The sequence below is a fragment of the Pinus tabuliformis genome, chromosome 3_2 (assembly GCF_031772625.1).
Source record: "Pinus tabuliformis cultivar Carrire ecotype Pingquan chromosome 3_2, CPIR1, whole genome shotgun sequence".
NCBI classification, from domain to species: domain Eukaryota; kingdom Viridiplantae; phylum Streptophyta; class Pinopsida; order Pinales; family Pinaceae; genus Pinus; species Pinus tabuliformis.
The window spans coordinates 154,915,621-154,933,178 of record NC_142302.1 but is presented as its reverse complement, the minus strand read 5'-3'; positions in this window follow the sequence as shown (position 1 = coordinate 154,933,178).

The window sequence follows — 17,558 nt, the reverse complement described above, 5'->3', positions numbered from 1 at the left end:
ATAATGAGTCACCATTTTTTTTTGGAAAATATAGGGTGTCAGAGTCTTCTGATTTTCACCCTGTATTTTTTGTATAAGCATGCCAATCAGTGATTGGTTTTCAACCTTATACATTTTTTTTTTTAGATATGATGAAAAGAACAAAGACTAAGTTGGTGGAGAAGAAGGATTCTTCTTCACCAACTTCATTTCAGAATTATTTTGAAAGATCTTGATGAACTCCTCCTTTGAGATTGGTTTTTGATAAATTTTCAACCTATGACCATTCACAAGGAGAGGAGTTTGATTCTCATCTATTGTTCTGATTCTTACTGCTCCATTACTGAAAAAAATTTCAATCTCATATGGCCCAAGCCAATGAGTTTGAAACTTTCCTTGAAAATCCTTAAACTTTGAATCAAATAACAGTGCCCAATCTCCCTCTTGAAACCTTTTGTCCTTGATGTATTTGTCATGCCACTTAGCCCTCTGTTGCTGAACTAGACCAGTTCTTTGAACAACCTCTTGTTTGATTTCATCAAGTTCATTTAACTGCCCTAGTCTATTCTTTTGAGCTCCTGATAAATCCATCCCCAACTGGACTGCCATCTTGGAAGTTTTGACTTGGAACTCTATGGGGAATAGGACTTGCTTTCCATAAACAAGTACATAGGGTGTATGTCCTGTTGTGTTCCTCCATGTAGTTCTATAGGCCTACAAGGCTTCAGGAAGCCTTTCTACCCATTCTCTTTTATGTAGATACACAGTCTTGGTGAGGATTTCTTCAATCACTTTATTTGTAGACTCCACTTGACCATTTGCTTGTGGATGATAGGGAGTGGATTTCCTATGCTTGATCTTGTACTCTTCCATAAGCCTCTTCATCATGTTGGATGTGAATTGAGCTCCTTGATCTGTCACAATTTCTCTTGGAACACCAAAGCGAGTAAAAATATCCTCAAAAAGAAAACTAACTACAGATTTTTCGTTAGGAAAAAGTAATGATTTGGCTTCTACCTATTTGGTGATATAATCAGTGCATACCAATATATACTTTTTCTGCTTGGATGGAGGATTAATAGGTCCAATAAAGTCTAAAGCCCATTTTTCAAAGGGTTCGATAAGTACCTGAGGTTGTAATGGAATTTCATTTGAGGGGGCAGGTTTCCCTACCCTTTGGTAGCTGTTGCACCTTCTGACATATTCTTTAGCATATTTGAAGATGGATGGCCAATAATATCCTAAAGGAAAGATTTTATAGGTTTTCCTTTTGTCAGCAAAGTGTCCACCACATGGCTCATCATGATATGCTTTGAGAATACCAAGCATTTCATCTTCCCTGACACACCTTCTGATCATAAGATCTAGCCCTATTTTATATAATTTGTTAGTGATCCATGAATATCTTGCAGTATCTTGAATAATCTTTTTTTTTTCTCTCTAGGAAATAAATGTGAAGGTAACTTCCTTGTAACCAAGTAGTTAGCAACATCTGCAAACCAAGGAGTTTGAGTAGTTACTGCAAATAGATATTCATCGGCAAACTTATCCTCAACGGGAGAGTCTTCTTTGATATTGTGAATCCTGGACAAGAAATCAGCAACTGTGTTTTGTTTACTGGGTCTATCTAGCACAATAATGTTGAATTCTTGTAAAAGTAAAAGCCATCTTGTAACTCTGCCATTAGTAATAGGTTTATTCATCAAATATCTAATTGCAGAGTGATCTGTATGAAAAAAAGTTTCATAGCTTGTTATATAGTGTTTGAATTTGTTAATTGCATGAACAACAACTAAGAATCCTTTTTTAGTCACAGTATAATTCAACTCCGTGGGAGTCAAATTTTTACTTGTGTATTAAATGGCATAAGGAATCAAATCTTTTTGTCCCAATACAGCTCCTAGAGTTGTATCTGAAGCATCTGTAGAAATATGGAAAGAAAGTTTCCAATTTGGTCCTCTTAAGATAGGTGCTTCAAATATTTTTGCTTTCAAGGTTTCAAACGCTAGTTGGCAATCAGGATTCCACTTGAATTCACAATCTTTTGTAAGCAATTTGAAGAGTGGAGATCCTACTTTGGTAAAGTTTTCTATAAACCTTCTATAATATCCTGTAAATCCTAGAAAACTTCTAACATCTTTTTGGCAATTTGAAATTGGTAACTTAGAGATGACTTCAACTTTTGATTTGTCCACTTTAATCCCATCTCTTGAAATGTGATTTCCTAAAACAATACCTTCTATAAACATCATAAAACATTTTTCATGGCTTAGTGAAAGGTTTGTTTCTTTACATCTTTTAAGGACTTTTTCCAAATTTTCCAAAGCTTCTTCAAATGTGTTACCATAGACTGTAAAATCATCCATATATACCTCTACACAATCATGTATTAGATCAGAAAAAATTCCTAGTACTGCTCTTTGGAATGTTGCTGGTGCATTACATAACCCAAAAGGAAGCACTCGGTAGGCAAAAGTTCCCCATGGACAAGTAAATGTGGTTTTATCCTGATCCTTAGGTGCTACCTGAATTTGATTATAACCACTAAAACCATCCAAGAATGAGAAATACTTTTTACCTGCTAATGTATCTAATACCTGATCTATAAAGGGCAAAGGAAAGTGATATTTCAAGGTTGCTTTATTCAATTCTCGGTAATCAATGCACACCCTCCATTTACCATTCTTTTTAGGCACAATTACCAAAGGAGAAACCCATTGGCTATCTGAGATTGGGTAAATGAAGTTTACATTGAGTAATTTTTGGAGCTCTTCTTTCACAATCTCCCTAAGATTTGGATTCATTCTTCTTTGAGGTTGTCTGATTGGTCTACTGTTTTCCTCAATATAGATATGATGAATACAAGTCTTAGGATCAATACCTTTCATGTCAGTGTACTACCATGCAAATGCAGCAGAATGCTTTTGTTATATTTTGGTTAGCTCTTCTTGTTGTAGTTTCTCCAAATGTTTGTTTATGTGCAATGTCTTACCTGGAAAAATTTCAATTGTAGATCTACCAAAATCTTCCATAGAATAGAGAGACATCTGCCTAGATGACAAGTATTCAACATTAGATTTTTCCTGGAATTGTGCATGATCATATTCCGAAGATGTTTCAAAATTTTCCAATGTGTTCAAAATTTGACTATCTTCACTAATTTTTGATATAGTAAAGATAGGTTGAATAACATCATCATCGATCCATTCCTTGTCATCTATTTCTGTGATTGCTTTTGCTGGAGGATACAAAGTAAATTTCTTTGTTGAATTACCATCAGAAATGACCAGATCTACAACTAATAAAAGCATTAGCTGTGGCCAACCAAGGTCTTCCTAATATGAGTGGGTGTCCTCCTAGATTATTCTTGGGAGTTAAAATCATGAAATCAACAGGATATTCCCAAGAATCTAAGGAGACTGAAATGTCTTCTAGCACACCATCTGGTTTAATTACTGATCTATCTGCAAGTTGCAGTAAGGTAGGTGTGTAAAGAAGGTTAGGAAGTTTAAGCTACTCCATAGTTTGTCTACTCATAATGTTTATTGCTGCCCCTAAGTCAATCAATGTGTTTGGAATTTCAATCCCATTTATATGTGTCTTGACAATTGGACTTCCTGGATCCACATATTTCTGCATGGCAATCTTTCCCATCATGATATCTGCTATCTTTCCTACCAGGTGAATTCTTTTTGTTTCTCTTGGTTTTCTTCCTGGTCTTTTGATGCTCAACTCCTTTATTGTCTTAGCTAGAATTGGAATTTCTCTAATGGCTTGTAACAAAGGAATTTTGATACAAACATTCTTCAATTCATCTAAGAAGTCATAATTGGGCAACAAGATATGTTTTTCTACTCCTCTATCAATTTGTAATCTCTCAGGAAAAGGAGGTGTAGAAGTAGATGTTGGTTGCTCAATGATAGGAGTTGTGTTTATTGACTCTTTTTGTTTTCCTTTTTCAATGGTTTGGTTTTGGAGGGATGTTCCCTCAAAACTTTTATTGACTTTTAGAGAATCATCCTCAAAAGCATCTTGTTCTTGAATGACTATAGAAGGTTTTTCCTTTTCTAATATCCTACCAGATCTAAGTTGAACATCATTAAGATCTAGAGGAGCAATCATGTAAGTAGGAAATTGTTGTCCTTCTACCATGTAAACATTCTGAGGGTTTTTATTATTGGGGTTTGGCAATGGTCGGGCTGGTAGTTGATTTGGTTTTTGTTGAAATGGAAGTAAGAGTTGAGGATTTTGACTTTGTTGTGGAGGTTATTGTGGAAATGGCAATGAAAGGTGAGGGCTTTGATTTGGAAGTTGTGGTTGCTAATTTTGTTGCTGATTTTGTGGGGGAGGATAGTTCTGATGAGATGGAGGATATTGATAATATTGAGCAAATCTCCCATAAGGATTTTGTACCCCTTGTGCCCATGGTTGAGATTGATAGTGAGTTTGAGGTTGAGGCCAAGGTTGCTGCCAAGAATTCCATTTTGGTGGGGGCTGAAAATATATTGGATTGTTAAATCATTGATTTTGTTGCCCTGCCAAGGTCTTCTTGCAACAAAACAAAGAGGTTCTACAGAATTTAGGACTATTTCCTCTTGAAAGATAGCCTTAAGACCTGGGATTGAAGAACAACCCTTGGTCTCATGAATTTCTGAACAAATCATATAAGTTTCTACAATTTTTGCATCTAAAAGGCATTCCCTTAGAGCATGTTTCTTTCTGCATTTTGGACAAAAGATGGCTAAAGCATCAGCCTATGTTTTTTTCTTGTTTTGGATTTTGAGGGTGTCTAGGTGCTCACTAAGGCTCACTAAAATATCAGTTTTAAACTCATCAAGCATATTGCCAATTTCTGCCCTACTTACAGATTCGGTTGCAGATTTGTTTGCTCTAACAAGAGAAGGATCTCTCGGTCCTTTCCCGGTTTTAGATTTCCCTCTTGAGAGATGAACACATAGCTCTGCTATGTCATTCAATGGAAGTTGAGAGATGTCTCCCTTCCCCATCATGTTAAGGATATCTATCCATTCATCTCTAATGGCCTTTAACAAAAGTTTCTTCATCTAAATTATCCATTTTTGCTCTTTTCAAATTGTAGTTGAATCTTTCAAGCAAATCCTCTAAGTTTTCATCTTCCTTTTGCATCATTTTGAACACTTCATCCTTATGATTGGTAGGCATACAATAATCCAAGTATCTATCAAAAAATGCCTGTTTCATGTCATTCCATGTTCTAATAGATTAAGTGACTAACCCCATAAACCATTTCAAAGCAACCCCTTTTAGTGTTGAAGGGAACAATTTGAGTTTTTGAGAGTCTTCTAGATAGTCATAGGTTCTGCACAAGACTTCAAACTCAAACAAAAATGTTTCAGGGTCCTCACTTCTCAACCCATAAAAGTTTGGGAGGACAAATGGTGAGATGTTTTTCATTGTGGTATGTGTTTCCTCATCTACTATAGGGAATCCAAATGAGTTATCTATTTCCCTATTTCCTCTACCTCCTCTATTATTACCTCTACCTTCTCCATTGTTACCTCTACCTCTTCCATTGTTTCCTCTACCTCTCCCTCTACCCCCTCCTCTAAATAGTGAGAATTCTCCATCTTGTTCTTCTTATGCCATTATAGTTTCTTCAGAGTCCTCTGGTTCTTCTATTAATGGATTATGGGAGAGAGTTTCTACTTCTTCTTCTTCACTAGGTATTCCTACTTCCTCAACTACAATAAGCTTCCCTGTAGAGGTGAAAAAGGTCTTCTCTCCTAAGTCTGTTTTAGTAGATGAAGTGGGAGAATCTTCTAACTGAGTTGCTACCCCTTGAATTCCAGGAATCCTATGGTTGGGAGTATGAGTCTGGGATGGAGGTGTGTCTTTTCTAACTCTTGGTGGAGTAGGTGGAGTTGTGGAAATCAATCTTCTACCCTAGCTATAAATCTACCCCTAGAGTCTCTTTCTCTATGCATGTCATTGTTTTGTTTTGTTGTTGTTGTTGTTTTTTTTTTTTTTTTTTTTTTTTTTTTTTTTTTTTTTTTTTTTATGACTGTAAGAGATAAGGATACCTAGTTACACTTCCCCGGCAACGGCGCCAAAATATTCAGTCAATTTAGTTTCCTAAATTGCTACATAAATTATCAATCTGGGTATCGTAAACTAATGAAGTGTAGTGCACTATATGTGCTAGATGACCCTTCTTACCTCACTATTTTTTAGTTTATGTTTGTTTTGGGGTTTTGCTCTTTTGATTCCTAATGTTCTGCAATGTAATCTACAAAATCTTAATCTACTGCTGCTAAGAATCTAGAGAAATGAAATGAGAGCTAAAAGTGCTTTAAGCCAGATTTGGAAGTAAAGTTTTAAACAAGAAAATGAAAACATAGCTTCTCTTCTTGCTATTATGATTGTTTCCAAAACATAAACTGAAAGGACTTAAAACTACTATCTACTCAATTACAAAACCAAAGCTTAAATGAGAAATTGAGATTGCAACTATCTATGATAAACCAAAAATGAAACAATGGAAATAAGATTACCACTACTGTCTAATCTATTGCAGAATCAAAACTTAATGAACAACTGAAGATGGAATTGCAGCTAAACTAAGTGAAAAACTATAATTGAAAATGAAGTTGCAACTATTCTATTATGGAAGCAAGGCTAAATGAAGTATTTTTGTCACTCTGCTACACAATTTAGGGAGAACTACCTCCTTGTGATAGCATTTTGAGAGATTTCATTCTTCATTATTCTAAGAAAAGTAAACATAAAAATGCAGAGAAAGACTCATTCATAAATGAAACATTTCACCACTTAGTTTGAAGATTAACCATCAACTGAAAGGGCTTTTGGAAATATTCATTTATAACATGAGCTACTAAACTAATAAGAAAATGGCATTGAACAGCTTAATTCAAAATCTAAAAAACTAATGAACAAAAAATGAAATGAATCAATTTATGCTACTCACATCAACTTAAAGCTACTGGTAAGAAACTAGAAAGCAGTGAAAACCAAAGAACTATTCCGCGCTGAAATAAAACTACTCTGAGTTAGTGAAAAGATGACATAAGCTGCATTATAAACAGAGTTAGAAAATGATTATAAACATTATGGAAAAACACAGTGAATTTACAATTGAACTATGAAAGACAAAACAGAAATAAAATGTACCCTTGACCACGCAGGGGCCCTCTGCAAAGGTCTCGAATTATAAGCACTCAATCAATACACCAACAATGCTTCAGGTATCCATTGAAAACAGAGTCTTTATATTAAAACAGGGAACTGAGTTCTTCAAACTACAAACGGAAATCTGAACTATTACATAAGCAAAAACTTGAACTTGTTCTGCGTTCTACACGCTGGTATTTATAGAGAAATATACAACTATTTTGAAGAGAGAAATTAGCTACAACAAAACACGTAGATAGGCAAGTATGCAGAATTCTTGTCCCTGGTTGCTTGGAAACATAAATCTATGGTAGTGGCTATTAGATTCCATTTGCACAGGTGACACATCAAGTCGTGGCCTCACGAGACTGCTTCGGATCCCATCACTGAGAAACGTGTGCAAAACAGAGTCCTGTTTGCCATAGGTTTCTATGGTTGACTTCCCTTTGACCGAAGTCCTCCTCATCGATCTAGGCCAGATGAATAGGATACAATCCATGCTCTGATGTTTCCCAAGCTACCCATGTAGTCCTTTTCCTCTCTTGACACCTGGAACCTACAAAAGCGTAGAAATGGCTGCGGAATAGTTGATTAGCTGCGAAATGTGGCTGCGTACTGTAGCTGAAAGACAAAAACCTATTCAAATAGCAAACATAACAGTATAACATGTAAATCACTGAAATATACTTCTTGAGGCAATGTGTAATGGTTTTTGATGATAAGGATGCATTTTTCATGGAAAAGCGAAGAAAGAAGGATGAGAAAGTTGCTTAAGGGAAAGACAGTTTTGGAACCAACACCAAGGAGGTGTTTCCTATTACTTTTTTCCTTTGGCCTAGAAAGACATGTGAGACACCTTTTTAGCATGTGACTTTATGTGTTATTAAAGTCATATGACTTTAGTCACATTATAAGGTACAAAAAGTACATAGTAGTTTATATTATTAAAGTTTCTTTATGTGGAAAAAGGTATAAGGTACAACAACTTAATAAAGTGACTAGGGAGGCCCATTAATGAAAGGGGGGGGACATAAAAAGGGGGTCAATGGGAGATTAGATCTCCACCCTTGATCAAGGATAACTAATATCTAATCTCAACCCTTGATCTAAGGGATAGGCTTTCTCCTCATTAGAGAGACTAAAAAGGGAAAATTCAAAGGAGAGTTCTCATTCTTCATGTGCATTTGTTGGAGAAGAGGAGAAGAGAAAGAGAAGGAGCGAAGGTTGAGATAACTTTGCTAAGGATAGAAACTATAACAGGAAGTCACCAAACAGGTCGAGTTTCCTAGCAGAGAATACTGGCACACATTTCCTGTTAGAAAATTATATATTACAGAGAAGTGGAACACATAAAATATATTGTAGAAATACAAACATAGAAAATGCATAAAACAAGAGAGACACAGATATACGTGGTTCGCCCAGTTTGGGCTACGTCCACGGAGAAACAACCAGTCCTTCCTTTTATATTATTCAGCAAACTGAAGAGATACAACCTACAACAGATCCACTGTAATTCCATCTTTGCTCTCAATCTCCTCTCTCTTCCTCACTCAGAATACAGATCTACATAGACGCAATACAATTCCCTCATATATAGTGAAGGGGTGCCTTCTAGGGCAAAAAACCCTAAATTAAACATAGCACCTACCATCAGATCTCCGCCTAATGAACGACTCAGATTGACTACGAAATTACAACATTTTACAATGCAATTTTACATCTATTTTTAGCTTCGGGGGCACTGCCCTTGATCCCTTTGCCGGGGGGGGGCTCCAAAAGGTCGCAACCGCCCTCCCCCTGGACCCCCCCTACAGCGTATATTTTACGAGCAGCGTTGCCACCCCATTACGAACTGGGGTCCATTGCTACGATACCTTTGAATACATAAGATAATCAAGCTCCAAACCCAACATTTCCAAGTTGAGGTAGCCACATACAACCCAAGTTTCTAATGCTAAAATCAAGGGAACTCCTACGCAAAAATTGAGACACAAGCTCGCTTTTGAGGAGAAAAATCAGGGTTTGAGGCTTGAAATTTGAACCTGAGACAAAGTTGTTAGTGGCACACTGACTGATGCATTCAGAACATTAATTGTAAAACTTCTTGTGCGTGATTTTTAGAGCAAAGATTGCAGGACTACTACATGCATTTCGAGGAGATGACAACAGCTCCATGGCATGAAAAACTAGGAGAGATTCTTGGTTTGTTTGCTTATGTTTCAAGGAAGAAAAAGGAGCAAGTAGTGGCGCAATTTCCCAAACCTAAAGTGTTTAGCAATGACATGTTTTTTCGAGGCATTCAAGTCTGTTAGTGGCACAAGTTTCAAGGGAAGATGATTTGATTCTCTCAACTACCGTAATTAACCAAGATCTTTTACTTCTCTGATTTTAGCATAATTGCATGTGAAAGAATATGAAAAACCACATGTGCATACTTTAAAGAAGAGGAAACATAAATATAACCATCAAATCAAAGAACACACACAACTTGACAACAGAGTTCACCCAATGTGGGTTACGTCTCCGGGCCCAATGTCAAGAGTGGGGAGGTCGCTTCATTAAATGTTGCAAGATGATGGTGAATCACTATGTGTTCTTTGTCATTACAAGGAAGAACTCCCTTAATTGGAGTGGTATGTCTCTCCATGAGACGTTTTTCTATGAAAACTCTCACTCATATAAGCTCTCCTTCAACATGAAAATATATCAAACTCTCACATGAAGTGGCATACAAGGATCCTCCAAAAAATGACAAAAAAGGATCTCAACAACAAATAATCATCTCAGCAAAAATCAAAAGAAGACATGGCATCAATGCATATTATACCTCCACTTTTGGGGATGGCCTGAAAATGCACAACTATGTTGAAGAAACAGACAACACTATTGAATTCCTGGCAAAAAGTCATGAAATCTGACTGTAGACTTGACCCCTTTTGACTCGGTCAAATTTGGGCTCCCCGGGAATCTCAAAGATTCCTCAAAGATTCTCTTATGTGGGTTGACTGAAATTCAGCTACTCAAATGAAGAAATTGATCATGCCATCACATTCCTTGTGAAAAAACTGGTTCAAATGAGTATAAACTCGACATATTTCTGATAGCTTCAAAATTCTACCCTCGTGGAATCTTAAAGATTCATCACAGAGAATATTCTTTGGAATATTCCCTAACATATGCTCTAACAATATTCCTAGAATCTTCTTGAGATTCATAACTTCGTTGGTATGCTTGCATGCTCATCTCTCATTTATTTTCCATGGTTTCCTTTGAACCATTTGAATGGCATTTTATAACAAAGTGTGTGGTTGGCATAGTCATATTAAGTTACTTGTTGTTGGGGAGGTTTTGGGTTCAAAACCCATGGATTCCTAATTTTGCTTTAATATGGTTTTAAAGCCCAATTTTTGCTTTAATATAGTTTTCAAACCATATAATATAGGCATACTTATGACCATATTGTAATGACTCCCCAAACCATAAGAATAAGACAAAGATGTATGTTCCACCATGCCAAGGCCACTTGGGCCTAATTTGAGGTCCCATGTGGCACCATGTGATTGGGCCATGTGGTAGACTCTCATTGGTCCACATCATATGCCACTTCTGTCACCTACATGCCATGTGTCGACTTGTGATATTGCCACATCACTTGTTGGTCTGTTGATTGGGCTACCATGTGGCAACCTGTGGGAGTGCCACGTGGCACCCTCTAGTTGAATTTTGACTTTGATTTTTTTTTTGTTTGTTGTTTGGTACAAACTTCAAACTACAATAAATTTCTCATACGGACTCGAATTTCAGTTCTGCCTATGTCGTTGGAAATCTTGTGGTGAGCTCTTTAATCTAATACTAGTTTTATTGCAATCCAAAGACCTAGATTTTTTAGCTTTTCCAAAGCTGTCTTTGAATTCTCAGCATTTCTGGAGCCACCTAGATCATTCCTCCCCACTAAGGAGCTTTTGGTCCTCAAAAAACATGAACACAATATGCAATATGTTGTTCTCCCTCATCTGCACAACAAGTGCTTTAACATGCCACACTTCCTTCTCCTTCACCTTTGTACTTCACAGCCATAAGTGATGAATCGACACCTGTATTCTAGGCAAATCTGTAGTACAACTTGCAAAATACATGTTATTTTACAAGACCAAACATGACCCAAGCAAACCCATACTTGCCAAGTGTTTATAACACACTCTTTGGTTAAGTTTAAATCAAAACCATAACATAAATCAATACCCCAACTATCAACAAAAAGAGTCCATAAAACATCATCATGTTGCTTTCATAAGTGATGGAAAACACATCATCACTTTTACATTCATTTTGCAACATATGATTTACAAAAATGCGGCCATGCTCAACTACATAAAAATGCTACCCATCTGTTACCCAACCAAGTTGATGGGCTCTCTTCCTGTAGTTTGATATCTCGTTGATTTGCTTCACCAACATGTTCCTTTTCAAGTTCTTTCTAGTCCTTCAGTTGCTGCCCTGGATGGAGCTCCCAACATGTAGCTCTCTGATGTCCACCTCTATTACAATAATTGCAAAAATTCTTCTTCCTCCAGACTTGCTTAACCTTCTTCCTTCCCTGATGTGGAGAAGGCCTGTCACATCTTATCCTCTTTCTTGTTGTCATTCTTTTCCAACACTTGGCAACAACATGGTTATACAAGCCATACAAACTACATGGATTTTTATGCCATGATTTCTACTCATCGTTAACAATCCGCTTGTAATCAAAAGGAACATTAGAATAATGGATTTTTTATACCTTGCTTTGGCTCTCTCTTTGGAATGCTCACTTCCATTTGGAAATGACTTGCAATCATGATTATTGGAAGATGGTGGTGTACTCTCAACATCCTTCATTGTCTCGAACTTGTCACTTGAAGATTCTCCTGTCTCTTTCTTTCGTCTTTTTTCATTTTCTCCTCATAATCTGCATACAATATATCTACCACTTTTGACATCCTATAGAAGGCCTCGTAGAGATCTGTGTTCTTCTCCATTTTCCCTTTTGTCACATGTTCAATCTCTGGTTATCATTCACACTTGCAATTCACATTAACAAGAAGACCGCTATGATACCAAAACTTGATCCAGATTCTCTCAGCTACCAAAATTAACCAAAATCCTTTACTTCTGTAATGTTAGCATAATTGCATGTGAAAGAATATGAAGAACCACATGTGCATACTTTAAAGAAGAGGAAACTAAAGACAACCATCAAATCAAACAACACACACAACTTGATAACAGAGTTCACCCAATGTGGGCTATGTCTCTAAGCCCAGTGTCAAGAGTGGGGAGGCCACTTCATTAAATGTTGCAAAATGATGGTGAATAAATGATGTGTTCTTTGTCATTACACGGAAGAACTCCCTTAACTAGAGTGGCATGTCTCTCCATGAGGCGTTCTTCTATGAAAACTCTCACTCATATAAGCTCTCCTTCAACATGACAAAATATCAAAGTCTCACATGAAGTGGTATACAAGGATCTCAACAGAAAATCATCATCTCAACAAAAATCAAAAGAAGGCATGGCATCAATGCATCTTATACCTCCACTTCTAGGGATGGCTTGAAAATGCACAACTCTGCTAAAGAAATGGACAACACAGTTGTATTCCTGGAGAAAAATCGTGAAATATGACTGTAAACTTGACCCCTTTTTTACTCGGTCAAATTTGGGCTCTCCAGGAATCTCAAAGATTCCTTAAAGATTATCTTATGCAGGTGACTGAAATTTGGCTACTCAGATGAAGAAACTAGTCATGCCATCACGTTCTTTACGAAAAACTAGTTCAATTGAGTATAAACTCGACATATTTATGACAACTTCTAAATTCTACCCCTAGGGAATCTTAAAGATTCCTCATAGAGAATATTCTTTGAAATATTCCTTAATATATGGTCTAACAATATTCCTATAATCTTCTTGAGAGTCATGACTTCATTAGCCTTCTCGCACCCTCATCTCTCATTTATTCCCCATGGTTCCCTTTGAATCATTTGAATGGTATTTTATAACAAAGTGTGAGGGTGAATAAGATAAAGTGTGTGATTGACACAATGGTTGGCATAGTCATATTAAGTTACTTTTTATTAGGGAGGTTTTGGGTTCAAAACCCGTGGATTCCTATTTTTTGTTTTAATATGGTTTAAAACCTAATTTGGCTTTAATATAGTTTTCAAACCATATAATATATGGTATACATATGACCATATTGTAACGACTCCCCAAACCATGAGAATAAGACAAAAATGTAGGTTGCACCATGCCAAGGCCACTTGGGCATAATTTGAGGTGCCATGTGGCACCATGTGATTGAGCCATGTGGTAGGCTCTCATTGGTCCACATCATATGCCACTTTGTCACCTACATGCCATGTGTTGACTTGTGATATTGCCACATCACCTGTTTTGGTCCACCTGGTCTGTTGATTGGGCTTCCATGTGGCAACATGTGGGAGTGCCACATGGCACCCTCTAGTTGACTTTTGACTTTGACTTTTTGTTGTTGTTGTTGTTGTTTGGTACAAACTTCAAACCGCAATAACTTTCTCTTATGGACTCAGATTTCAATGCCGTCTGCGCCGTTGGAAATCTTGTGACGAACTCTTTGATATGATATTAGTTTTATTGAAATCCAAGGACCTTGATTTTTTAGCTTCTCCAAAGCCATCTTTGAATTTTGAGCATTTCCAGAGCCACTTGGATTAGAAGAGATAAGTAATTTGTTGTGTAAATTCTCTGAGAAAAGTAAATAAAATCCTCCTTAAAACTGGTTTTCCCCTTGTGGCTTTTTCCAAGGTCTGAGATTGACCAAAAATATCAATGTCTTAATGTGTGTGTGACTGTATAATTTTCTTATCAGCTGAAAAGTGAATGTGAAAGTAGTGGTAGCCTGACAGTGGTTTAATTTGAATTTGTATTTCAAGTTTAAATATGCAATGAACTACAATTGACATGCAAAACAAACTAAAACTGGAGGGGCTACAACAAACTTTAAATTTTCTACATAATTTGCTCTTAGCCTTAGTGATGGTGGGTAGAGGATATGAGATCATGTTCAAGAATGGATAAGTTCTCATTTATCCAGAGGATACTAGCCAAGACATAATAGTGGCCATCGGGGGTTAAAGATAGCAACTTATAAAAGTTTAGGGGAAGACATGTTTAAGCTTTGGTATATGACAATGAAAATATATGTGGGTTGTGGCATAAGAGGTTGGGACACCTACACCACAGGGCATTGTCGACCATGAGGGAGATTGCCATTAGTCTCCCAGACTTCAATATTAAGTAACAGGGAATGTGCAAAGAGTGTGCACTTGGCAAAAATGCCAAGGTTGTTTTTTCAAGTAGTGAGAGTAGGTTCAAGGGATATTGGATCTCATTCATTTAGACATGTGTGGATCAATGTCATTGGCATTAGTGCAAAGAGAACTATATTATGTCACACTTATTGATGATTATTCTAGGAAAACCTTGATCTTCTTCATGAAGACCAAGGTTGAGGTCTTCAGTCAGTTATAGGAGTTCAAGGCTTATGGGGAGAACTAGACATAAAAGCTTTTCAAGGGCTTGAGGTCAAACAATGGGGGAGAGTACACCTCCAATGACTTCAAGGATTTTTGCAAGGGATCAAGAGGGAGATGACAGTCTCATAGAACCCTCAATAGAATGGAGTAGAGAGAGAGAATTGATCCATCATCGGTTTTTCCAAGGCCATGATACATGACCAAGATTTGCCTATATTTTTTGGGTAGAGGCATGTAACATTGCAGTATATGTGCAGAATATGAGTCTCATATGATATTGGGGGTTAAGACCCCTGAAGAAGCTTTCATAGGGGTGAAGCTAGAAATAATACTTGAGGATCTTTGGTTTTCCAATATACAACGATGTAATTGTGGAGAAGAGGATGGAGTTGGAGCCTTCAATAGAGAAGGGGATATTTGTTGGATACAATAAGACCTCAAAAGCTTACAAGATCTTCATACAAGCATAAAGGAAGATAGTTATGAGTAGAGATGCTAAGTTTGAGGAGAACTTTGCATCCAGGATGTCTCATGAATTACCACCAATGACAAAGGATGAGGAGTAGGAAGCCTCAAAGGGAGAACAATGTGAAAAGATCTCTAGTTCAGGGATTCAACCTTCAAGTGGGGAGGAGTCAATAGAGTCCTTCCAGTTCTACCAGACAACCTAGGTGATTGAGCAAATATTGAGGGATGATTAGGAGCACATTCAAGGAGAGAAGGACTCTAAAGAAGTTCTTGAGCTACATGGCATTGATTAGTAGCATCATTGAAGAGGCAACAAACAAGGAGGTTTTGAGGATAGTCATGGTGAAGGATGATGCATAGGACATTGTGTCAGGACCAGAGGGAAACCAATTCTAAGTGACTCTTCAAGAAGTCCCTTCCTCGTGAAGAGGGAGTGCTGATGTTAGTAGCATCACATAGATACTTCCACATAGATTTAAGTGTTTAAACATGTGGAAGTTGTCCAAGGACGTTTAACCTTAATAAATTAATTTAATTAAATGATTTATTAAAATAATTGTTTTTTATAAGAAACAATGATTAATCTATTAAAATGCAAAGTTTATTTAAATTAGTGAATTAGATGAGTCTCAATTGTTGAACTCGAGTGAAGTTGAGACATAATCTCAATTGTTAATAACTTTGGAGATTAGAGTTGTGGATTTGATCAATATCTCAAACTTATAAAAGCAAGGGTAGATGAAAGGAGAAGACACATCAAGTGAGCATAAGATAGTGAGATAGGAGGATCTTAGTAATTGGGTGGAGAATGACATTCATCCAAGTGTGTAGGTTACAAAAAGTATTTTTGAACAAGAGAGTGATAAAGGAACTTTGTTCTAAGCATTCAAGAGGGAGTGATAAAGGATTTTCACTCCTAGGAATTCCATAAGAGGAGGAGAGTGCAACAAATTTATAACATAAAGGGAAAAACCTAGCAATATGAAAATTTTAGAGAAAAGTATGGGCATTCCTACAACCAAGCAGGTAGGTGGTAGGTTATATAAGTTGTAATATTTTTGTAGTAGAGTTGTAGGGCTGCACAAGAGTGGATTCATGACAATACAACACATGTGTGGGTCGTACAAGGAGGCTGCCTGACTCTATAATACACGTGTGAGTTTGCAAAAGTAGTAGGTACCAAATCGAGAGTCGTATGAACAACGAAGTAAGGGTCTTTTCTGTAGAAATTTCTCTATAGATCAGCTAGCTCTGATACCATGTAGAAATTCTGCGAATTCTCTACAAATTTACCTCTAAGATCATGTAGAAAATCTGACTGTAGATTAACTCGATAATGCAATATACCAAAGCAAAATACTATAATCTACTTCTACTATCAATTTGCTTTGCGGAAGCTTAAAGATTGAGCAAGATCGAGTTGAACACATATAATTAGAAGAAAAAGAATCAATGCACAATACATATGAAAATACTAAGAGGAAAGCCTCAGTTAAAAACCCCACTATCTGTATTATCATACAAGGTGGAAATACATAGAGATTATACAAAGCTTTAGCTCTCACATCTAGCCAGCTCTTAGTGCAATCCTCCTGGATGCTCACAGGCAATCAAAGCTTCTCACAAGCCTTCTCCTCTGCCCTCCAAGCTCCTATTTCCTTGCGCAGTTTTTCCTGGGTGATCCTCATGTTCCCAAGTGGAAAACTCTCAACCAAGTGGAACACTGATCTCTCACACTGATCTCACACCCTGCTCTAACACACTGTCAGAACTGCGCAATCCTCAAGGAACCTTACCTTGATTGCATGCATGAGCTTCCTTTATAGGAAAACATATGCAACTGATAGTACATTGTCCTTGACATTTCGCTCAACTGGGTCTTTCTCATAATATACACGCATGAGTTTCTGATGAGGGAATCTTCAGTTATCTGGAGTACACTGGTTGAGTGCATCCATGCATCAACTGAATGATAACTCACAATTAGTTCCTCAAATAATTTGGAACTAATTTAACTAGACTTAACTTAGTAAACTGAGTTAACTAATTACAACTCAAATATAACTCATTCTTATCTCCTTAATTAAGGGATAATCTACTTAATTTAAGGGATAACTGTTGCATGACTTCAGAAAGACTTCTAACTTGAATTTCTCCAACTAATTAATCCATAATGAATTAATTAATTATTTCCAAGTAGCCGGTGAGACTAAATTCGATTTTAATTCACAATTTAATTCAAGGACAAGTTAAAATTGGAATTTCTGGATTCTATTTTTGTCATTTCTTGTTGTTATTTTCAACACTCCCTCTCAACAAGAAAGGAATTCAACTCGATCTCGATTGTGAACCTTTGGAATGTTATGCATGCAACACTTCTCTCTA